This window comes from Notolepis coatsorum (assembly GCF_963971535.1).
Source record: "Notolepis coatsorum genome assembly, chromosome: 17".
In the NCBI taxonomy this organism is placed as follows: domain Eukaryota; kingdom Metazoa; phylum Chordata; class Actinopteri; order Aulopiformes; family Paralepididae; genus Notolepis; species Notolepis coatsorum.
This window is the reverse complement of record NC_140181.1, coordinates 52490379-52515605: the sequence shown is the minus strand read 5'-3', so window position 1 is coordinate 52515605 and position 25227 is coordinate 52490379.

The following is a 25227-nucleotide window of genomic DNA, read 5'->3' as shown; positions in this document are numbered from 1 at the left end:
GTCTGCATCCCCTTAACAATTGTGTGTATTGAGCCGTACTGTATTGTACCCATTCTGCAATCTGTTAAATAAAGTTTTCATTCATTCACTCCTTCACTCACTTGCTTGCTCACTTACTCATGGTTAGCCACTCTGCCTCTAGTGGCGGCTCACAGGCATGGCACTTTGTGTAAGACCAGTTCAATCAATGTAAGAACACTTTGCATCGGGGAGCTCCAGTAGCTCACCGCATATCTCGGCGCTATTTCTGCGTCGGGGAAAACCGTGCTGCGTCACGGATCTGGTGGACACGAGTTCGATTCCCGGACCCGCCGTCATTTATCAGAATGTCTTCCCCTGCTCTATATCCCGTTTCAACCTATTTCTGTCGGTCATGCTTGACCAGAAAAGCGATAAACGCTAAAAAATAAAGTAAAAAAAAAAAAAAAGAACACTTTGCATCTATGACACTGTGTCCTTGTTTCCCTCCTTTTTCCTAATTTCCTTCCCTGCCCCCTTTCTTCTTCATATCCTGTTTCATCTCGTCTTGTTTACAGGTGAAATGAGACAACGTTGAGTCTGAATCTTTTCAACACATTGGGAGGGGCAGGACTTCCAACTTTTGTTCTTGGACTAGATGCTCGCTCCTCTGTACTATACCCTCACACTAACCAAACACCACCTCCCCCCCATCCCCCACCTGTCATCCACCCAGTCACCCACCGCTCAGGTATAGGGAGGTGTAGTCTGACATCACTTTAGTTTCCCTCGCGGTCCACCCGTATAGGGATTTATCATTGGGAAAATGTATCGGCTAATAATTCTGCCTCATGAACATTGGCAAGCTTTCCATTTTTGCACAAAATGAGTTCCCTTCTATCACTAACATTATTGTTTAAGCATTTTGGTTGAAATAAAATTATACGTAATTATTTTACGATTAATTGCTAATTGTTTTATGTTGAGCTATAGATTGTGCATGAATACAATGTTCACAGGGCTGTACGCTAAGCTTTTTCACTAGGGGCACACTTGCCCCTAAATGAGAAATTTAGGGGCAAAGAATATTTTTTAGGGGCACATTTTTTAATAACTATTTTACCATTATAGTAGGGCTGGGCGATATGGCCTCTAAATGATATCGCGATATTTTGACATTTCCTCTAAAGCACTTAAAAATGCTTGATTGAACCCTTTGATGCATACAGTCACGCCAATATGATGATTATAATAAGTCCCTGCAACATATGTTTGTATTATTAAACCATGAAGATGCTTTAAAAAATTATTTAATGAAAATGTACTAAGAGTAGTCTACTGACACACTAATAAAAAAAATTATTTACATCTAAGACAATTTATATAAAAACTCTTGGGTGCCTTTTACACAGTACTGTGTTTTCTATCCACTTTAGCCAAACACACACACACACACATATATTGGTATAGGATTTGGTCGATTGGGAATATTTGTAGATATGGATACCCTATTTTTGCCCGGTATCATCCCAAAAATTAGGGCAGCACGTGGTGTTGGGGCCTTTCTGTGTTTGCATGCGTTTCCTCCGGATATACTCCGGTTTCCTCCCACACCAAAAGACATGCTAGGTTTTCTGTCATTGGCATTGACACACTATATATACACACACTACTGTGAGAAAATAATAATCACACAGACTTAATGATTTTAGAATATTTCAGATAATGAAATTAAATGTTTATATCATCAACTATCCAGTTAGTATTTATACTGTGTGTAACATTTGGCTACTTTAAATCATTGAATGTAGAGAGAGAGAGAGAGAGAGAGAGAGAGAGAGAGAGAGAGAGAGAGAGCCTTCGGGTTTTGATCGTCTAAGCTGCCGTAGGTGATGACGTCACACTCGAATGTAAACAGGAAGAGATGGAGACACACGGAGATGGGAATTGAATGATATACAGAAACGAATAACCAATAAATATTAAGTTATGTTTAAACTTCTGTTGTCAAGCGTTGTCAATATAACCCACCCCCTTTCCTCACGAATGGAACTAGTCTTGTGGAGTCCGCTTTGACCGTTTTCCAGGGTTAGCAGAGATCGCTAGTTAGTTTAGCATAATCCTAATGGAGACCTTGGTTAGAAGCTACCGTTAGCTCATTGCTCGTGTCAATTAAATTGCATGTTATTAAAGGTCCGCGCTGGTCTGTCTAATGAAATTACAACCGCAACATTATATTGCACTGTACAGCCCTGGTTGTAGGCTAATGTTTTACTACAATTTGTATGGATTAATTTAGGAGTGAAATGCTAATGAAGGGTTGAAATCACCACTCGCAAGCTTGCCCCCAGATATTATTTTAAACTCGCACGGACCAAATTAGGGGGCAATTTGCGATCATATCATCGCAGTGTACAGGCCTGGTTCATGCTTTATTTGTTTTAAACTAGACGATTTAGAAATGTGTCCATTGGAAATACATTGCAATTTCAAGCGAGGTGGACCGGCCGGAAACGTACGGTTATGTATATAACCATAGTTATATGAGTATAGTGACGCTCAGCGTCATAGTGGCAATACTCTTCACTTCAGTACTTGCTGAATAAATTCTCACATGTACCTTTACATACCATCATGTCTGGCCACACCCCCATCCGCTACCTACATAAGCAGGGGTGTGGCCATACCATCATCTCCTTCCCAATCTTTCACCACAAGGCAAGATCAAGGGGTCCTCAGTGAGTCCTGACGCTGAGCGTCACTATACTCATATAACTATGGTTATATACATAACCGTACGTTATATATCGTATAGCTCTGCTCAGCGTCATAGTGGCAACACAGGAGCTGAGCAGAGCTGAGCTCGACAAATGAACCCGCTGAGGCCCCCCACAACCATCAGAACCGGGGAGGACCCGAGCCCCCCCGAACCCCCCTAGCGGAGGACGGGAGGGAGTCGGATCCGACTGCGCGAAGAGGAGCTTCAGCAACTCAACGCACAGGGTGAGCAGACCGTGGGCGTGCCCACGACTACACAAACCCGCATGCCACTAGGGAATGAACGGAAAGGAACAAACCCCCGTTACCACCCCCAACATCACAGGGTCAAAGCAAAGCCCCAACCCTGTGGCAAGGCCGTAGCAACGGAGCGCGAAGGAGGACCCAGACCCAAAAAGGCGGACCGGGACGTACACAGGGATGCCAGAGGAGTTCTATAAGAATCACCTCAACAGCCCCCTCCCAGCCATGTTTAAGCAGGAGAAGAAAAGAGCAAAAAGAATGGAGAAGGACCAGGCCCCCTTAGCGCAGCGCAAGGTACAACACAACATGGACCAAGCAACAGTGAGGGGTAATACGTAGTAACACAACCACAAACATCTCCATAACGTCAAACCCTGCAACACCCGGGCTGACCCGGCATTTCCCCCCCCCCCGAAAAAAGCACAAGTCCCTCAGGGTACCAGAACAGCAGATCTGCGTCCCCGGCGGACAACGGGTTAACTGACCTGGACCGGCGCGACCAGAATCAGTCCCATGTCCTAATCACGCCGACATCCCCAACCCTAGGAGGGGGGTAGGTACGCGTGTCGATCCAAAACATTATAGAGGGCGCCACCCAGACGGTCCCTTTCGTACCGCGCTCGGTGGCCCACCCCAAGGGCGTGAGACCCCTCCATCTATACTTTGATCTATTCCGTTAACATCCCCCAGATATGAACGAGAATTCGTCGAGACAACACTGGCGCTCGGAAGAGACAAACTCCATCCCAGTTGCCCCATAAAAACGCTGTTTTAATGATGAGCAACCAAGGCGCGCAAGCCCATGCATGATTCCTATCAGAAGCACCCAGGGCCAGCACTATGTACACGTCGAGACCCCAAAACACATCAATGGATAGTCTAACAAGACACCAGATACCGTTCCTCCAAGCCGCCTGGGAGAACGACAAGAAGCAGTTTTTTTCACAGAAAAAAATACGGACATGGGTCCCATACGACGCGGCTGAGGGAAAACAACACCCCGTCAACCATGCTCCATAAAGAGGGGACGGGGAGCGACGTACCCTATGACGGGGGGAAAAACCATGACTCAACAGACCATTACCGGCGAGGAGTCAGGGAACTCCCTAAACAATACCCCGTCAACCTGCTCCATAAAGGAGAGGACGGGGAACCCCCAGAGAGACTTCCCACGTGAGCAATAGATTGAAAAGACATATTGCAACATTGAGCTATGTAACAATTGGATTAGGACTCTCCGAGGAGGAGGCTCTGAAACTCTGAGGAGGCTCCGACCCAATACACACACTACCAGTAGGGAGCAGAGCAGAAGAACAAACGTCTCTACTGCGTTGCATCACCCACCAAGCTCAATACACATACAACAGAGCAGAACTTCTTTTTAAGTTCTACTCACCTTGACAATCTGAGGAGGAGGCTCTGAAACTCTGAGGAGGCTCCCTCACTGGGAGGGAGGGTCTGAACTCACAGGAGGCTCTGAAACTCCCTGAGGAGGAGGCTCTGAACTCCCTGAGGTGGAGGCTCTGAAACTCCCTGTAACAGAGGTCCATAACATGGAGCCTGAATAACCCACGGAAGTCTTACCAATAGAAACGCGCCCAGTGACGTACTCTATGGCGGGGACATTTCCGTGGTCCACCGCCCAATATGGCGTGGGACCAGGAAACTCCCCCCCCCCCCTACCCTGTAACACGCTGATCCAGCAACGTGACAAGAAGCCCGAAGGACAGGGGGTTTTAACCCCTGACCAATCAGAAAAAGGGGAGGAAGGTTTTACCAGTTCACCCCTTTATGACCCCTCACCCCTGATACGATGTAATGACAAAGTAGAACCATGACTAGGGATGGGTACCGAATTCGGTACTTTTGAGGTACCGAACCGAAACACATCGGTACTACCGAGTATCGAATCAAGTGAGAAACCGAAATTTTTTTTTAAAAAAAATTTAAAAAAAGTTTTTTTATTATTATTTTTTTTTTACTTTTTTTTTTTTTTTTTTTACTTTTTTTTTTTCATGTCAACGTTCACACGCACAATATATGCTTACCTAGGATTTGACTTGATTCAACAACAAAGCAGTCGGAGCAATGACAAGCCGAAAACTGTCGAAATTGTAGTTATTTGAAGTTTGGATTTTTTTTTCCGACTGAGGTAGGTAAATAAAATTTCTTGAGACTAAAGTACCGAAAAAAGGTACCGTTGGGTACCGGTATCGATTCACAGGGGTATCGGTTCAAATGTGAAAGGTACCCATCCCTAGCCATGACACCAGTCATAGCATGCTACATGAAGCGTTTGACAGCTTCACATAGACTCATGCGCGAAACCTGCCATCTGAATTTTACAAAGAAAAACACAGACCCAGAGAGGGCCCCTTTAAGAGCCCCGATACCAGAGCTTACACATGTGACTTCTGTAGGCCAACACCTAACCCAGTTGTGGATCTTAACGACACACACAACCCTCCATCACAACAAAAAAGGCAAAAGTACACTCTCACTACCGTAAGAGGAACGCCGTTTTTCATAACGAGAGAAGACACAAGTCCTCAATTAAGTACTGGCCCACAGGCCTTGCTAAGTCCACATGATAGCGACCAAAACAATCTTTTCCCTAGGAAAAAATCGTTTTCCCAAGCAGGAGCACAACCCCAGCAGAAGCTGAGGGATTACACCGTATCCCCACAAACATAGTGAAACAATATATTGTAAACAAAACATGTTTGAGAGGAGGGGGGGAAGCCCCAGGGAAACCAGGGGGGGATCACCCCTCCCCACCTTACCCTTGATACGACTAGGTTGAACAGGTACTGCCCTGTTAATATGTGAACACGCTACCTGTTTATTGTCATCACAGGCTGAGAGAAGGACTCACCCCTCGAACATATGTCACTAAGCATAGTTTTGAAGGGTTATTAACCCAACTAGTTGTGAGCTCAACCACGTTTAACTAACGTTACATGAACACACAACTTCTCATCACAACCAAACCAGTTCATTTTTACTCACGTAAAAAACAACACAGATTTTCTAGGTAGAGAGAACTATACCAGCGACAAGACAATTCACACACAACACATGTCGTATCCCCAATGTAGTGAAGCAACATACGTTTTGGAAAAAACATCGTTATTACAAAACATTTAGAAGGGAAGGAAGGAAGAGGCGTTAAGTGTCCAGAAGGACTCTTACCTACACCATGAGCGCAGGCTGAGAGGACTGCAACCACTGGACTCTCCATGTTGACGAAAGTCCTCGCTGGTGGGGCAACACAGTGTAGGGCCGACTAACATCCTCTGTCAAAGATGACGTCGTAGTCAGAGTGTTATGGCCTGTTATCCTCACGGCTAATGTTCAACGTTGTAGCATAAGCTAACAGCCAACTCAGGCCGACTGGTAGCAACAAGCTAACGCTCCTGGCCTAGTGAACATAACGAGCCAGCGCCGCAGCTAACAGCTAACTGGTTAACAGTTAGCTCACCCAGCTAGCACGCAAGCTAAGCAGCTATCACCGAAACTGCACACGAGAACACAATAAGCCAACACTTCAGACAGCCGCCGTCTGACTCACCTCCTCATCCTAAGAGAGAAGAGAAAAAGAAATCAACACAGTTTCCAGAACGGTGATTAACAGATATACAGCGGTGTCGGCACAATTCCTTCATAGGCTGCAGCCGACTTGAGCGTGGAGCTTCCGATAATGAAGCACCAAACAGACTTTTCCTCGTGAGGGTAACTTTCAACTTGAAAGATGGGGCCTTCACATGACAGAGAAGAATCCGCTCGTCCAAAAGATCCCGGGTTTTAACCACAGACCTTGGTCACGGCCCACTAGATTGACTACCGTGGGCTTCAAACCAGGACCCCCCCTCTGCCGTCTAAGAGGCAGAAAAAAGGATACTAGTCTGGGGCCGGCCTTCGTAAATTGTGCAGCTAACCCCCTCATAACACCACAACTGGCGCTCGCATAGCAAAATCATCACTCACCCAGAGGTAGCCAGCTTCTCACAACAGCCGACGCCTCCTGCACAGTCCAGCTGCAGAACCGAAGGTAATACCTGTCCAGCTGCAGCTTGGAGGACTGCAGGTGGGGATTAGACCAGCGACGCGAGCCCCTAATACGAAAAAGCCGGTGGAGGTCAGAATGATCATCATCTTCCAGACACCCAGGGAGCGAAATTAACTTTTTGACTCGCCGGCCAGTGGCTGGTAGATGAGAAAAATCTACCCGCCAAGCATATTTCTTACCAGCCATTTAATTTTTTTTTATAAAATATATATATTATATAATCATACTTGTAGTTGTATTATCTGCGAGACATCGCCACCACGCAACAAGTCAAAATGCTCGCTATCTGCAAACAGCTCCACTGTCTGTGTGTATACTCGAGTAGCCTCCAGCTCCAGCAAGGATTCTCCGGCGCTGCAGCTGGGCCCTATACTGTAGCCTCCAGCTCCAGCAAGGATTCTCCGGCGCTGCAGCTGGACCCTACTGGAGCTAACGTGTACTAGGTAGCTACCTATCCAACGGAGGTATTATGCACTACTAGACTTGCTGGAGCATTTGTTGATATCGGGAGCTATCAGTAGCTAGCCGGCTAGATAACGGACAATGCCTCAGTATTAAACTAAAAGTGAATAGTTGACTGGGTCATTTTGTAACGGTAGCTAACGTTAGAGCAGTCAGCAGACTGCCCGGCCCGACTCTAGCCTCTCTGTTTACATCGGGTTGGGAGGGGCTGGAGGAGGGAGGAGCAGCGCGTTGCATGTATGTGTGCTTGAGACAGCGAGTGAGAACTCCGCTAAGAATTGGATCATGTTATTCGATCGGTTTTCACATGACTATTTCGTTACCCGCCACATGGCGGACAGACCTCAGTCCCACCCGCCAAACGTAAAATCTGCCCGCAAATGGCGCTTGGCGGGCTTTAATTTCGCTCCCTGCAGACACCCCAGTGACGAAGACCTTATCGCCGTATTTTCTCGAAAATAGTGAGAGAGAAAACAAAGATATAATGTCAACGTATCTCCTTGATCTTCTACTTTCTTCAAAAAATTCATCAATCTCAAAGTGCGGTACAAGCAGGCACTCAACGTGGTGAAAATTGAAGAAGGAGATGATGGTATGGCCACACCCCTGCTTATGTAGGTAGCGGATGGGGGTGTGGCCAGACAGATGATGGTATGTAAAGGTACATGTGAGAATTTATTCAGTGCAAGTACTGAAGTGAAGAGTATTGCCACTATGATGCTGAGCAGCTATACGATATATAACAATGACGTAACCACTACCTCCCTATAGCAGCTCAAGTTTCAACAGCATCCTGGATCAGCTGGACCTCCCTCTCCGCTCCATATTCCCATGTGATCCTGACTCAGCCTTGCAAACTGGGACAGCTCCGAGATCGTTAGGTTATGAATATAACCAAGTTCTGTTAATAGTGGTGACGCTCGGCGTCACTCATGCACTGTCCTCGCACACGTGCACGCGCACTGAATAAAATTCCACAATGTACCTTTATCCCAGTATTCGTCTGACCACACCCCTCGTTAGCTTACCTTCATAAGCAGGTGTGTGGCCATCTGCTCTCCTCCTTCCCAAGCTTTCACCACAAGGTGAGATCAAGGGCTGCAGCGGCGTCGGACGCCGAGCGTCACCACTATTAACAGAACTTGGTTATATTCATAACCTAACGTTCTGCATCATAGTGGCTCTCGCTCGGCGTCACTCATGCACAAGGGAGGCCGAGCGAGAGCCATCGGCCGACAAATACACCCCGCTGAAGGCCCCCCACAACCATCAGAACAGGGAGGGCCGAGCCCCCCCGACCCCCCCTAATGGAGGGCACCCCCCCTATTGGAGGTTTCCCGGGAGGGCGACGGACCCGACCGTGCGAAGAGGCACTCAAGCAACTCAACGCACAGGGTGAGCAGACCATGGCCTGACCCCATGACTACACACACGCACAACCCGCATGCCACCCGGGAACGAACGGAGGGAACAACCTCGTTACTGCCCCCAGAATCACGGGGTCAAGGGCAACCCAACCCCGTGGCAAGGCCGTAGCAGCGGAGCGCGAAGGAAGGCCCAGACCCACCAAAGGGACTGGACCCCCTGGAACGGGGGCCCGGAGAAGTCCATGATGCCAGCATCAAGACCCCACCAGGTGGGCACTTAGTGACCCCGCCCCCCACATCGCCAGCGTATTCGGACAAAGGCCCCTCAGCCGTGCGGGCCCTGTCCCCCCAATAGTACACCGCCTGACACACTGACCCTGCAGTACAGGCAGTCAGCACGGCCGTAATAACAAGGCTTACCACGGAAGCAAGCAGCGCACCGGGGAAAAAACCAGGCAACAGACTGTTAACCCGAGCCCGGAGACTGCGGACGAGACAGGTGCCAGAGGGGTCAGCTGAACACAGCCGCCCCGGCGGAAGGGGCGTATGCTGGCGTTGTCGTCACCATGACAAACCTCCCTCAAAGTGAAGGCTGACACAATTGGCAGACGTCACGAACGTGCAGGGGCACACTCAACCGGGCAACCCGGGAGTTGACACTGCACCGACACACCAGAGAACCAACCACCCAGGCATTACCCTATGCGGTGGTCGGTCCCATAACCCCTCAGGAAAAAAACTCCAAAACGTACCTGCGGCACCACCGCAGTACCCGTGTTTCAGTTTCCAACAGGGTTATCCCGGGCCTACGGGTCAACGAAACATTACTTCGGACCGGGCCCGGCGATACGGGGAGCACAGGGTCCCCCGAGGAGGTCAAAGACCACCCCAACAGGCCCCTCTTCGCCACGCGTAAGAGAAGAGCGAAAGAAATGGAGAACCAGCCCCAAGCACCCCGTACTTGGTATTCCCAGGAGGTCACCCAACCAAGTACTAACCAAGACCAACCTGCGTGGCGGCCGAGATCTGACGAGATCGGGCGTGTACAGGTTGGCACGGCCGTAAGCCATTACAACAGTGTAGAATACAATGTACCCAACAAGGGCTCCATAGCGCTTAACCCTGCGACACCCGGACCGACCTGGCATTTTTCCCCCTGAAAAAAAAACCCAAGTCCCTCAGGGTACCAGAACAGCAGATCTGCATCCCCGGCGGACAACGGGTGCAACTGATCCGGACCAGCGTGACCAGAACCAGTCCCGTGCCCTAACCACGCCGACCTGCCAACTCCAGGAGAAGGGGCAGACATGCGTGTTGATCTTAGACATGAAAAGAAGGCGCCACCCAGACGTTCGGTGCGAACCGCGCACGGCGGCCCACCCCCAGGGCGTGAAACCCTTCTACGTATGTTCAGATCCATTCCGTCATCATCCCCCGATATGAACGAGAATCCGTCGACAACCACACAGGTCGTCGGAAGAGGAAAACCCCCATCCCAGTTGCTTTATAAAAACGCTGTTTTAACCCCAAGCAACCAAGGCGCGCCAGTCAGTTGCTTAATGTCCAACAGAACATCCCGAACTAGCACTATGTGTGCGTCGGGTATATCCACATCAATAAATAGGCTATTTAGACCTTTCATTGAATCCCCAAGGCGCCCAGGGGAACGACAAGAGGGGTGAGATGCAACCAACTCCAACTCTTTATAATAATAAAGAAGAAGCATCAACAGTATAAACCCAAACTGCACAGCTGGGAGTAAAAACTGTTTACATTTTTACATGCAGTCACTCCTTTTGTCAGAGTATAGACCAAACTTTCCCAGAAGCCTTCCCACATGAGTCGTAGTTATGAAAAAGACATGTCAACTGTGAGTCACGTGACCAACTGACTCAAGTTTACACATAAAATCGAGCGTAGCAGACCCATAAGCCCTACGCTCTAACCCGACACTTTAACACAACAAACCTTACGTAAAGATCTTAACTCACGGAAGCCGTCGCCATAGCAACGAATATGCTATGACGGGGGGAAACCCTGTACACGACTCCTGTTTGTAATAAGAGTCGTGTCAGGACAACCCCCCCCCTGCCGAGACGTTGAACGGCTCGGCCCTGACTGGCTCAGCAGAATGAGAAATACCCTAAAGCAATCAAGTGGGAAGGAGGGGTTTATTCGGCACCCCCTCACACAACCCTTTTTCCCTACACACCAAAAACAACTGTAGCATTTTGAGACCTTCGGTAGAATGCCAATGTATAGCATAAGCGAATACAATGCCCGCTACCCACAGACCACGGCAATGGGGGGGGGGGGGGTCTGCTGATGGAGACTCAGTGTTCAGGGTAACAGAGCATGAGGTGAGACGGATCTTTAAAAAAGTTAATATCAGGAAGGCAGCAGGACCGGACGGCATCCCCGGCCGCGTCCTAAAAGTCTGTGCCGACCAACTGGCCCCGGTATTCACTGACATCTTCAACCTGTCCTTGGAACAGGCTGTCATCCCCACCTGTCTGAAGAAGTCCACCATCATCCCTGTACCCAAAAAATCTACGCCCGCTTGCCTCAACGACTACCGCCCTGTAGCCCTCACCTCCATAGCCATGACGTGCTTTGAGAAGCTAGTGAAGGGCTACATCTGTTCCTCCCTCCCCATCAACCTGGACCCTCTGCAATTTGCATATCGCCCCAACAGGTCCACGGAGGACGCCATAGCCCATGTGCTGCACACAGCAGCATCACACCTGGACAAGAGGCAGGGGAACTATGTGAGAATGCTGTTCATCGACTACAGCTCAGCATTCAATACCATAGTCCCCTCCAAACTCATAGCCAAGCTCAGGGACCTGGGCTTGAACTATGACCTCTGCCAGTGGGTCTTGGACTTCCTGACGGGCAGACCCCAGGTGGTAAGAGCCGGCAACTGCACCTCCTCATCCATCACGCTCAACATAGGGGCCCCCCAGGGCTGTGTTCTGAGCCCCCTCCTCTACTCCCTGTACACACATGACTGCGTAGCACAGCGGAACAACAACACTGTTACAAAGGATCAGATTAAACCGAATATATATATTTATTGATTGATATATATTGCATAGTATTTGTATATCGTTTGATATCCCTTGTATATTCCTTGTACATATACACGGAATATCCCTTTAGCCCAGACCATAATATTTCATTCTCCTATTGGACAGCGGTCCACAGGCGCCAGAGCCATGCCTCCGGAGTCAGGTTCAAAGTCACCGTCAAGACATGTCTCAACATGCCCGGTTCTGCCCAGGACTACGAGACAGAAATGAGGCTGGCACTAGATTATTCCCCGTACATATAAATATGGCGCAGGTGAATACAGAAGCACTTAGTCAGAAGTCAAGAGTTACCCAATAAGTTGAAGCCTCACCCACGATACTCCGTGCGGTGAAGTATGGCCTGTTTGGCCCCAAATAGAGCATTGAGACCGTGTGCGAATTAATAACTGAATTGTCAGAGTTTGGCGCTATACCGTCGAGTGCGACATATTTCTATTAAGTCAGTAATAGTCTATTTGTGTATAGTGTATCGTGCGGCTAAAGTTCTACAGTGACCAGCATCACCAACGCTTCCTCGTATCAGCTAGAGTGCTTATCCAGGCTGGGCTGCTTTCATGGCGCTTTCACCCGAGGAGACCTAGACGAGAACCGTGTGGACATGTACACTGGATTAATCTACCCAACGACTACATAGCCCTTTGCGGCTGGATTATATTTGTTTTGGTCCTGTGATTTATGGAGCGGAGAATCGCCGACGCCTACACGTGTTGGATTTACCCTGTGAGGAGCCAAGTCGAGTCCGCGCCTCAGAGAGCCTGAGGCCGGCTAGCTTTCTTCACTGTGGAGCTACAGTCTACGGAGAACAGCTGTATTCGTCTGTGGATCAAGAGACTATTGCACCGTCTCCTGTACTTGGAGTCTCCTTAGTCATCGTTTACCAGACTCTCTACTACCGACAGATCCTCTACCCCTGCTGGCTTACAACCGGGGGGACCCTTCCAGTATCTCCCGCTATATATATTACTAGTGTACCATAGATATAATTCCCTAAGATTCAGGTTGTATAATTACCTCCTGCGTAACCAGAGAATGGACATTCATTGTTGATTTGCCTACGCACATTCCTTTGCCTTATAAGCGCATCCAAAGTAACAGAGAAGTATATTATGTACCTTTTGCTGCAATAAATACTTAATTACCATTTGGTGTGGAACCGATTCATTGTGGGAAGTGTTCATTATATTTATATATCATGTACTGTATGGCCAGTAATTAAAGTACATAAAGCGGTAGTGGTTTAATGATACCATACTTATCAATACAGTCAGGGAATTGTACCCCTCAGTTAGAAACACCATCATCAAATTTGCTGATGACACAGTAGTGGTGGGCCTGATCTCTGCCAACGACGAAAGGGCCTACCTGGAAGAGGTAGAGAACCTGTCACAGTGGTGTCAGGAGAACTGCCTCTCCCTGAACGTCAGCAAAACAAAAGAGATGATTGTGGACTTCAGGAGGTCGGGGGTCAAGGACTACAGCCCCCTCAGCATCGACGGGGCACCGGTTGAGAGAGTGAACAGTTTCAAGTACCTCGGAGCCCACATATCCGAGGACTTGACATAGGGCTGGGCGATAAAACGATAACGATAACTATCGCGATAAATTATTTCCTCGAAATAAACATGAAACGTGGTCGCAAAGTTTCGATATATCGATTTTCCAAGCTTGGCTCCGTTCAGCCTCGGCTCAGCACACTCACTAACAACAACCAGCGTTACGTGATGACGTACTTACGCACAACAGCTAACAACCAATCAGTGAAGGAGATGGCCGAGACCCGGAAGGAGGTAGGACTCACTCAACAACAAGGCTTGCTAGGCTAATTAGCTTGCACGGCATTGTTTTATATATTTACGTGCCGAGTTTGGCCAATAATATAGTCCCCTTTTTAGGGAACTTTTTATTTATTTTTACGGCACAAAATCATGAGGGGGCCGGGGAGGGTGTAGAGGGGACCACAGGGGGAAAAGTCACTTTAGCGGCGTCTGCCGCCTCGAGCCGCTCGAGTTTTGCCACCCCGAGAACCCCCGGAGGGACGGTAGTGGATTGGCTGCTGGTCACGTCGTTCCCTACCGTCTCCTCCGGTCGTGGATGGGCCGGCGGCAGCAGAATCGCCGTCTCTCCTCCTGGCCTTCTTGGAGGGGCCAGCAGTGGCGGCGGAGGCAGTGGTAGGCACGGCGGAGGGAGCTCGACGTCGTGGAAGCCTTCTGACTCCACCGGCAAGAACGGGAGGCGGAAAATGGGGCTGGAGCACGGACCGCTCCTCTGCCATCTCTCTGCACGTTGAGGTCATCAGCTGCAGGGCCTTCCCGAATAATCCAGCATCGGAGAGGTCGGCCGTCAGAAGAGGGGCTCTCTTCTTCTCTGGCACTCGAGCCTGCTCCAGCCAAAGGTGGCGCTGGGTCAGGGTGGCCAGGGCGCGCATCTTCCCCGAGGCTATGGCCTGCACCTGGGTAAGATGCAGACCTGCCGCCTGGGTGATCTGATCGCATTTTACCTCGGTCAGACCCGTGCCCCCGATACAAATCTAGCCAGCTGCGCGATGTTAGAAGCCGCAGCCAGCGACTGTGTACCAGCGATAAATGACTGGTCACCCCAATATGCCAATCGCCTAGCCGATCTTCCATGGAGAACCGGCTTGCATAATGGCTCCCACACCACATCCGGACAGAGGAGAGCGGCCATCGGCCTATCAAGCCGTGGCACGCCCTCTCTCATACCTTTGACCAACCCCGACACCCGCGTAACTGGTACGTAGGCGGGAGTAAGTCCCATGATGTGAGACACCGCCTGGCCCCGACGAACATAGGCCCCCATTGAGGGGAAAAATGGGTAGACAACGTCCACCCCTCTCACCGGGCGACGCTGCCAGAGATGACCTATGAGATCATCGGGGGCAGGAGCAGGCAATGGCTGCGGCAGTGGCACGCCGTTTGCAGCGGCAGCTACCGCCATGAGCTCGGGAAACAAAGCCCGCAGTTCCCCCTGCTGACTTTCCTCCACCGAACCCGCATCCCTCACATGCAGCAGGCTTCGACCGGTTGAGGAGCCACAGTCTGATGTGGCTGATAGCAGGGCATCCTGCCGAAGAGGCCGAGGTGGTTCCCCGACATCCTCGAACAAGGCGCCCCAAGGAGACATTTCTCCCCCCTACGGTGTTTCCTGGACGGGAGGGATACTCGCCTCCACAGGGCCTTCAAACAAGAATCCGTCCGACTCTTCCATGAAATCCTCAGTTTCCATCGGACATGCAGAGACCGACGCATCCTCGCTGGTCTCCAGCAATTCCCCAAACCCAGGCCGTTCGCGTCTGCAGGCCACCATCTTGCGACGTGAACGGGCAGACACGAAAAGCTTGCGTCGCAAATCCTCCGGAACCAAAAGAACCGGCCGCTCAACAACGGACGATTCTCTGGAACCAGAGTCGAGATCAGGCCACCGCCGGGGCGACGGCACCGATGCACCGGCTCCTCGGAGAGGCAAACTATCCATCGGCTGTCTCCTGGGCTGGGTTGGCAACCACGAAAGTGGCAGCAGCCCCGCACCAGCACGCACGACAGAGGCGGGAATGGAGAACCGCTGGTGAAGAGTGGGTCTACTCTCCGAGGTAGACATTATGACTTAGCTTTTTCTTTTTGAATAGTTATGAGAGAAGAAAAAACTAAGCACAATGTAAACACGTCTCAACTCTTTTCAACTAACAACACGTCAAGTGGGGATCTACCGAAGGCACTCCTTGTGGTGAAAGCGAGAAGGAGGAGAGCAGATGGCCACACACCTGCTTATGAAGGTAAGCTAACGAGGGGTGTGGTCAGACGAATACTGCAATAAAGGTACATTGTGGAATTTTATTCAGTGCGCGTGCACGTGTGCGAGGACAGTGCATGAGTGACGCCGAGCGAGAGCCACTATGATGCAGAACAGCTTCACCCTTCAGACTAAAAAACTAAAACCAAAAGTCTTGTTTACAGTTTGTGACATTGCTAAACATTTTAATTATATTGACATTATGATGGGCTTATGAAGTTCCCCAAAACATATTTTACTTATCAAACCTATTTTACAAGTCAAACTCTTCGACGACATAACATGAATATACCCTATATTTAGAGAGTCTAACAGAAATCTGTATTAAGTATTTTTAGTAAAGTTAAAATTGGATCACAATGTGACAAACGTATAAAACTATTTCATGTTTTTAGTTACAATACAGACATACATTACTTACAATTACAACTACTGGCAAACTGGAGAACTAGACCTATGCCACGTTAGCAGCCATTTTAGTGGTGGTTATTGTTTGTTTGTATACAGTTCTAGAAAACAACTGATGCAGCACAGTGTGTTGGTGTCAAAACAGCTGTCTAGTGACAGAGAAAACAAAGGCAGCTTATCCTGGATCAGCTGTTCTCACAAACTCCTGTGACATGTCCAGTTTCATAACCAGTCCAATACTTTAAGTAAACTTAGATATGAGGTTTTTTTTTCACCAAATTGTTCAATAAACTACTGAAAATGTCTTGTAGAATCTCTACACCTTTACCCTGATTGAGAATGCATATGCAAATGAGCAACAAGCACCCGTTGATATTTACCAGGAATTCCAAGTCGGCAGCATTATTCTTCAAGACATACCTACTCAGCTTTCTGTGTATGCTGAAGGTGTCTAGTTACCACATATTGGATTAAAAATGTTTGCAGTGTGGGTACATTTTCTGTTTAAGATCTGAGAACACAACTTTTCAACATATGTAACTCAGTACTACTCAACCCATGTAACTCAGATTTCAAGGAAGTACAGAGAAGCTCTCTCTCTCCAGGGGAAGAATGTGAAAAAGGTGCTCTGGTGAAAGGTCTTTGCACAATCTGTATAGTCAGAACCATGCCTCCATGTTTTTTGAGTGGAGGGGACCTTTACCCAATTTATGTTATTCATTCATTGAACAACTCTATTAAAGAACTAAAACTTGTGATGTATAAAACTTCTGAAGCTGCTCCATAGACAATTGGGAAAGATGACACTGAAAGCCCCTGGGGAATGTTCTGAGTACATACACTATACAGCTAAAAAGACAAGCGTAAGCAAGAGATTGTATCTTGTATTAAACTTCACCAGGCTTATATATCTATAATTTCTTTACATTAAAGCACAGGAGCTAAAACAAGTATAATTCTTGAAATTAGCTAAATAATCTGCCACTGCAGTAAGCAGCCTAAATTTGTCTTAACAAGATTGAAATAAACCCAATAAGGCTTAATACAAGATAAGGTTGTCTTGTTTTGCAGTGTGGGTCCGTTTTCTGTTTCAGATCACAGAGATGAGAGAACACAACTATAGAATAAAGCTATAAAAACTCAAACAAACATTCTGTGGGTCTACAAAATCAGTCGCTCATTCATAGTCAGTGGAGCATCACCAGACCGTATTCCTGATGACAATCACAAGTTTTATTTGTACCTCTTTGGTTTCTAGCTTTGGGAGAGAGTACATGTAGCTCAGGTTCATGAATACTAATTGAACTTTCCAAGGCCATGGAATTAGAATTCTTAATTTAGGTGGTGTTCCCCTTTAAGACAAGACCATAATTTGGGATTAGAGCCAAATTGCCAACAGTAGCTCACAGCTCAGGAATGGTACCAGCAGTTGCTGGATGGGCAAAACTGACTTAAAGTCATTGGGTTTCTCTTGGGGGATTTGAATCCACATAATGTATTTAAAGGTAGAATCTGTAATGGCGCCAAACAACGTCATATGGCAAAAGAGCCTTGCTTGGTATTGTGCTGCTTTGTTTACCTTTTCTTTGTTTTGGTCTGACATGTGGGTTGGAGTTTAGTAACTTATTACAATGTGAATTGCTCCAGACCTCTATTGGCAGAGCCTGAGGTGTGGCCCATCAATAGCAACCCCTCCCCTAATCCCTTCTCAACTCCCAACCCACATCGGACAAAAACTAAAAATGTAAACAAAACACAATACCAAGAGGGGCTCTTTTGCTTAGAGGTCACTGTTTGACAACATTACAGATTCTACCTTTAAAGTGCTTTACAGGAACTGAACATGCAGTGGGGGTGGGGTTGGGACATCAACATCTAAATATAATAAACTACGATTGTGTGTTTGTCTGTGTGGACCCCAGGAAGACTAACGTACAGCTATGTCATCAGCAAATGGTAATCATATAGCCTAAATAATTTAACATGAACCCTCCCAGAACTAACACCCAGAATTTACTTTCCAAAAGCTGTGAAGTCAGTTGGTCATCCATTGAATTTATTTTTAGTTCAGAAAGAAGTAAATCTCTTCCCATTTTACAGAGCCATAATTAACTTCCAGTTCCTGAGGTTTAAACACCAGTATTATATTACTTAGTTGTCCCTCAGCTCTGGCAGCTGTTATCACATCAGCAGTAGCTTGTCGGCTAACGACGGCAGTTGCACCACAAGCCGCCTGTCTGCTGACAGTTGAACCGGTGCTGCTACCGCTAGTTTGAAACTGGTATCTGCTGTCATATACAGCACACTGCCTTACACACCCCAGATTCAAGAGAACGTGAGGATGTACTCCTGAGGCCCATATTCACAAAGCTTCCCAGAGTATACGTGCTGATCTGGAGTCAGTGACCAGGAACACTTAGACCTTATTCAAACTAACAGACTGAAGCTGACTATAGATCAGTGACCAGGAACCCTTGTCTGTGTGAGCTTATTCAAACTAACAGACTGAAGCTGACTCTAGATCAGTGACCAGGAACCCTTGTCTGTGTGAGCTAATTCAAACTAACAGACTGAAGCTGACTATAGATCAGTGACCAGGAACCCTTGTCTGTGTAAGCTTATTCAAACTAAGAGACTGAAGGCGACTCTGGTGCTCTACTGACCACCGCCACCAAGCCACTTCAACTCATTCAGAACGCAGCGGCCCACCTGATCTCCAACCTACCAGCCCACGTTACCCGACTTCTTAGAGAGTTGCACTGGCTCCCCATTGCCACACGAATCCACTTCAGACCCACTCCACGCAGGTGTTTACACTGCCATTGATGTTGATGTAAAAATACTCCATGAGACTTGAAAGTTGTTTGAAAGTCGCTGGGCAGGTAATTCACCCTCATATCACGGAGCTGCTTACTTTAGCTAAAACTTGCTTTTAACTCCAGGGTGCTCCCGATTGATGCAGACATTTTAATGGCTTGTAGTAAGAGTAATACAGTAACATTAGCGAAAGTAAAAGGTGCAGTGGTTTTCACAAAGGTGGATCACCTACTGTACGCCTAGCGACTTTCAAGAGTATTTTCCCACCCATTTTCAACATCAACAGCAGCGTGAAAGGTAGGCTGAGTTCTACCAAAACATTATACTGTATACAACTAGATGGTTAACCTTCTGTAGTGTGGTAGTGAAAGGGTTAACCTTTTGTAGTGTGGTAGTGAAAGGGTTAACTGTCTGTAGTGTGGTAGTGAAAGGGTTAACCTTTTGTAGTGTGGTAGTGAAAGGGTTAACTGTCTGTAGTGTGGTAGTGAAAGGGTTAACCTTCTAGTGTGGTAGTGAAAGGGTTAACCCTTTGTAGTGTGGTAATGAAAGGGTTAAAATTATGTAGTGTGGTAGTGAAAGGTTAACCTTCTGTAGTGTGGTAGTGAAATGGTTAACCCTTTGTAGTGTGGTAGTGAAAGGTTAACATTCTGTAATGTGGTAGTGAAAGGGTTAACCCTTTGTAGTGTGGTAGTGAAAGGGTTAACCATTTGTAGTGTGGTAGTGAAATGGTTAACCCTTTGTAGTGTGGTAGTGAAAGGTTAACATTCTGTAATGTGGTAGTGAAAGGGTTAACCCTTTGTAGTGGGGTAGTGAAAGGGTTAAAGACGGGGAGTTCTCACCATGGCAATAAGTCAAAGTGTCACTGGTATGGTCCTTTAAGAAGCCCATTTGATTCATCAACCATCATGAACTACTTCATCTCAGTTCAACAGGGCTTCTACCAATATGTTGCGGTTTTGAGACACTGGAAACCAGATTTGTAATAATTTCTTCGTAATGCTTGATGTGACTGTGAATAGGATTTTTTTCATTCCTCCATTTTCTCTGGCGGGGGTGGCGAGGTTCTCCTAATACAGCTGAATGAATCCGGTGGAAGAAACACTGCCCCACAGAGGTTCTGCTAATACCTACCTGTGTCCATGGCCATTATAATCAGGGATGTAGTGGACCGTAAACCCACCTAAAATCTGTTTACCCCGTTTTACATATTTGGGAAAAAGAGTTTACCCATCTTTATGCTTAGTATAGATTATATGGTCTAGGTTGTATCAGATTGATGCAAATGGGGGTCCCAGTGATTTTAACATCACAGTTATTTGATTGAACTGGAAGTTGGCCCAGAGAAAGAATGTATAAAGAATGTCGAATCTGATCTAGGGTGTCAACCTCTTTACCCCACCTACATTATACAGTTATAGAATTCTGTGCTAAATAATATTCTACCATTAACGACAAAATCTTATGAGATGGGGTATACTGTATATTTGAAATTCTTTGAAATTAAAAGGTTTGTGAACCACTCCTCCTAAATGCAAAACAACAGAGCTCTTTAAACCTGTGTAGCATACACCTCTCCACACTACTGGAGAGGTCACCAGTGGCCACGGCTGTCAATTACAGTATATTCAGTATAACAAAATACCAGTCAGAATCCTCTTCACAGACCTAATCCACATTCATCCTCTGTGATGTGTCCTTTGTCACAAGCGCTTTCTCAAGTAGCGAGGAAACGGTTGGACGAATGCCAAGGAAACAAAATATCAGAGCTATAAAAGCTATGGGAAGACAGAATATGTTGATGCAGATGACGTTGACGTATGATGTTACTTTGACTACACAGACACTTATGATGGGATGATAGTAAAAGTTGTGTGAGATGAACAGCATGTAAAACACTGCAGGCTTTGGAACGGTTGCTAGGAGAACCAGCTCATGGACGTGGTTGCACAGTCAGGAATCATTTCTAGAAGCAAGAATGCCCCCTGTTGGATACCTGAGAATAAAGCACCCGCCTTATTCCCCCTTCCTTGCTCTTGAAAATGATTTTCAGCACAATATCAGTATGTATAAGGTATTTATTATATTAACAAAAGGACGTTGCTAGAGTCCAGATGGGGTTCAAGGATTTGACAAAATGACAACTGAAGTGAGAAAGTGAAAATGAAAAACAGCGTTTGGTTCTTCTTTATCCTTTAGTGCTTATTTATTTGTAAGGAGCCTTTAGCTTAAGATCAAGGGTTTCAATCTCTTTACTCTTATCTTCCTATTCACATTATACAGTTGGAGTTTTACATTAGGGGAGAGTGGGGTTAGATGAGCCAGTGGGTAAGTTGACTCACCACCTTTAGGGAAACAATTGTCATTTGACCACACGTTTAAGAATTACCCGTAATTTTACTCAGGCTTCAATGGAGGGAAGCACGTCGGAAGAATTGGTAAGTAAGTAAGTAAGTAAGTAAGTAAGTAAGTAAGTAAGTAAGTAAGTAAGTAAGTAAGTAAGTAAGTACGTTTATTTTACTCGTCTTATTTTTCCATCCTTTTATATATAAATAGTGGCTCATTTTACCCCACTCTCCTGTTCTTGTATGATTTGAGATGGGGCTGGGGCGATATGGGGGAGCAATCATATTGATGGATGTTCGACGTCAGTGTATTGTCCAGCCCTACTCGGAGCCTCCTTGTCCCCCTCCCTCCCTTGGTTAGTCCATCAGGGTTGTGGTGGTAGGCCTGACCAGGTATCCCCATCCATCCATCCATCCATCCATCGAGATGGGCGACACAAAGGAACACACACACACACACACATGCATTGGGTCGCCGATGAAATGTCTCTCTGCACTTGACCCATCCCATCGTCCTTACATTTACATTTACATTTGGTCATTTAGCTGACGCTTTTATCCAAAGCGACTTACAAGTTTTGTACAACAAGACAGCAGGAAGGGTACAACTCTATCAGCTGAGTAACAATGTTCATCAACGTGTTGAGTGCTATAGTGTTGGTTAGTATATTAGGACAAGTGCATGACAGTAAGGTTAGTTAGGGTTAGAGTTTTTTTTATTTATTTTTTTATTTCAGATAATGATTGAAGAAGTGCGTCTTTAGTCGACGGCGAAAGATTGGACGGGTTTCCGCTGTCCTAACTGTGGTGGGAAGTTCGGGAAGAATAGGCGACTTCTCTTTGATGACCCTCCCGGAGCTCGGATAGGAGTAGGTCTGAGGCTGAGAGGATGCAGAGCGTAGGGGTCTTGAGGGTGTGTAGTTAGAGACCATTGACCGGAGATAGGCGGGAGCCGTTCCCTTCGCGGCACGATATGCGAGGTCGAGGGCCTTGAAGCGGATTCGAGCGGCCATGGGGAGCCAGTGCAGGTCCCTGAGAAGTGGGGTGACATGGGCTGACTTTGGTAGGTTTGAGATCAGGCGGACCGCTGCGTTCTGAATGAGTTGAAGAGGCTTGGTGGCAGTGGTCGGAAGGCCAGCAAGCAGTGTGTTGCAGTAGTCGAGGCGGGAGATGACTGTTGATTGGACGAGGAGTTGGGTGGCTTCTTTTGTCAGGAAGGGGCGGATCCTTCTGACGTTGCTCAGGAGGAATCTGCAGGTTCTGGTTGTCGCTGCGATGTGAGCGGAGAAGTTCAAATGGTCGTCAAGGACAACACCAAGGTTCTTGGCGGTCGGGGACGCGGTCACAGTTGAATTCTCGACTGTGATGGAAAGGTCGGTCAGGGTGGAGGATTTGGCCGGCAGGTGAAGCAATTCTGTTTTGCTTAGGTTCAGTTTGAGGTGGTTGGACGTCATCCAGGCGGAGATGTCGGACAGACAGGCCGAGATCCACTCAGAGACGTGGATATCTGAGGGAGGGAAGGAGAGGAAGAGTTGAGTATCATCGGCATAGCAATAATACGAGAAGGCATGAGACGTGATAATGTTACCCAGAGATTTAGTGTAGAGGGAGAAGAGAAGGGGTCCAAGGACCGAGCCCTGGGAGACACCGGTCCGCAGGGGGCGGTTGGCAGACAGGGTCCCTCTCCATGACACTTGGTAGGAACGGTCATTGAGGTATGATGTCAGCCATGTCAGCGCAGAGCCAGCCACTCCCATTCCTGCGAGGGATGCGAGGGGTCCTTCCCCCCCAAGGGCAGCCGGGAAAATACATGGGCTGCGGCATGGGCTGTGCCCGGGGACCAATCCAAGTGCTCCTGTCCGTCTTCGTCAGGAACGCGACAGCGTTAGCGATCTGTTCTGCATGTTTTTCCATTGGGTTTATCTTATTGGGAGTGGAAACCCTTGTGATCACGGGGAGAACATGCAAACTCCACACGGCCCGGGAGACCTGGGTACCTGGCAACGCAGCAACCAAATCGAACCCAGGACCTTCTAGCTGTGAGGCGACAGTGTTAATCACTGCACCACTGTGCCGCATGTACAGTATGTGATCCAGAGTCAGAGTATACAGTATAACAGAGTATACAGTATGTGATCCAGAGTCAGAGTACACCATGCCGCATGTACAGTATGTGATCCAGAGTCAGAGTATACAGTATAACAGAGTATACAGTATGTGATTCAGAGTCAGAGTATACAGTATAACAGAGTATACAGTATGTGATTCAGAGTCAGAGTATACAGTATAACAGAGTATAGCCTACAGTATGTGATTCAGAGTCAGTGTATACAGTATATCAAAGGCCAACTGTAGGAGTATTGAGGCAAACATCACACAGTCCAGCCAACGATCGTTAGAAGTGGACAACATCATCGGACTTCGATGGACAACCACAAGCAAGCAATACAGTATAATAGAGTCAGAGTATATAGAGTATGTGATCCAGTGTCCGGGTATACGTATAACAGAGGACATAATGATAAATGTTCTTTTTTTATTTATAAGATTAAATAATATCGTCAGTAGGGCTATCCTAATCTAGGACTTTGTAGACTAATCATAGTTGATATAATCGACAAGAAATTGCCATGCAGCATTTCTTCACAACAGAAGGTGCATCACAATCGTGTGGTTTTAACGCCAGTCACGATGATAGTCGGGTTAACTCGCCATCGCTTTTGCGCCAATCACGAGTATAGTCGGGTTTTAATCGTTATTTCTTTTATTAGCGATATCCATTCATTTTCATCCATCCAGCCTGATGTTATCGTTGGGAATGGGTCTGAGCTCGCAAAAGGGCAAACACCGCCTTCCAGCGGGTATTGCACTCCACTGGGAATGGTGTAGTTTCTTTTCTGGGATGATCCAAGCCGTGCGGGCGGCTTCATTACTTAAGGCAACCATCTTGCGCCTAGCACGCCCCCGCGGCAGCGCCAGAGCGGAGCGGCAGAGCGCAACGGCAGGCGGCAGCGGCAGAGGCAGAGCGGCAGCCGCACGCAATCCCCCCTGTTTTAACATCGACGGTTAGCTCAACTCGTTCGCCAGCTTGCTGTGGAGCCTGCGGTCCAGTTGGTGACAAGTTCGAATCACTTCAATTTTTATTTTTTATTTTTTTTACGTTTAATTAATTTATCGCCTCTCTATATAAACGTCTTTATTTCGCTGGTTAAGTTTAGGCATTCTTTCGGAGTTGGTTAAGGTTAAGTTTAGGCATTCTTTCGGAGTTGGTTAAGGTTAGAGTTTGTCTTAGAGCATGGCAATATTTCTTTCGCCGGTTAGGTTTAGGCATTCTTTCGGAGTTGGTTAAGGTTAGGGTTAAGTTTAGGCATTATTTCGGAGTTGGTTAAGGTTAGGGTTAAGTTTAGGCATTCTTTCGGAGTTGGTTAAGGTTAGAGTTTGTCGCAGAGCATGGCAATAGAATGCAGCCTATTTCCGCTCTCTCGCTCTGCCGCGGTCACATGGGCGTCGTGGCCAATCAGAGAAACGCTGAACGCAAGTTGGTTGCCTGAAGTGTTGACGCGTGCGGGCGAGGTAGGCAGATACAACGATGCATTGGAACAGTAACCCCGCCCGCCCGTCATTGGGAAACGGTCGGTAATGTGGTACGGACCTCCGCGAGCAGTATTTGGAATGGCGATCAGATAATTGGATTATTTCTTTTGCATTACATCAGATACAAGGTAAGAACACTATATATAAATCTGATATTTATTTCTACCCCGATCGACGCTGTCTCTGTGTCTGTATGTGTGGCTGTTTTCCGTTGGGTGCAGGAGGGGGCGGTCTAAACCACATTGCATGCTTGCACGAGGAAGGATAATAATGATGATCTACTGTCATGT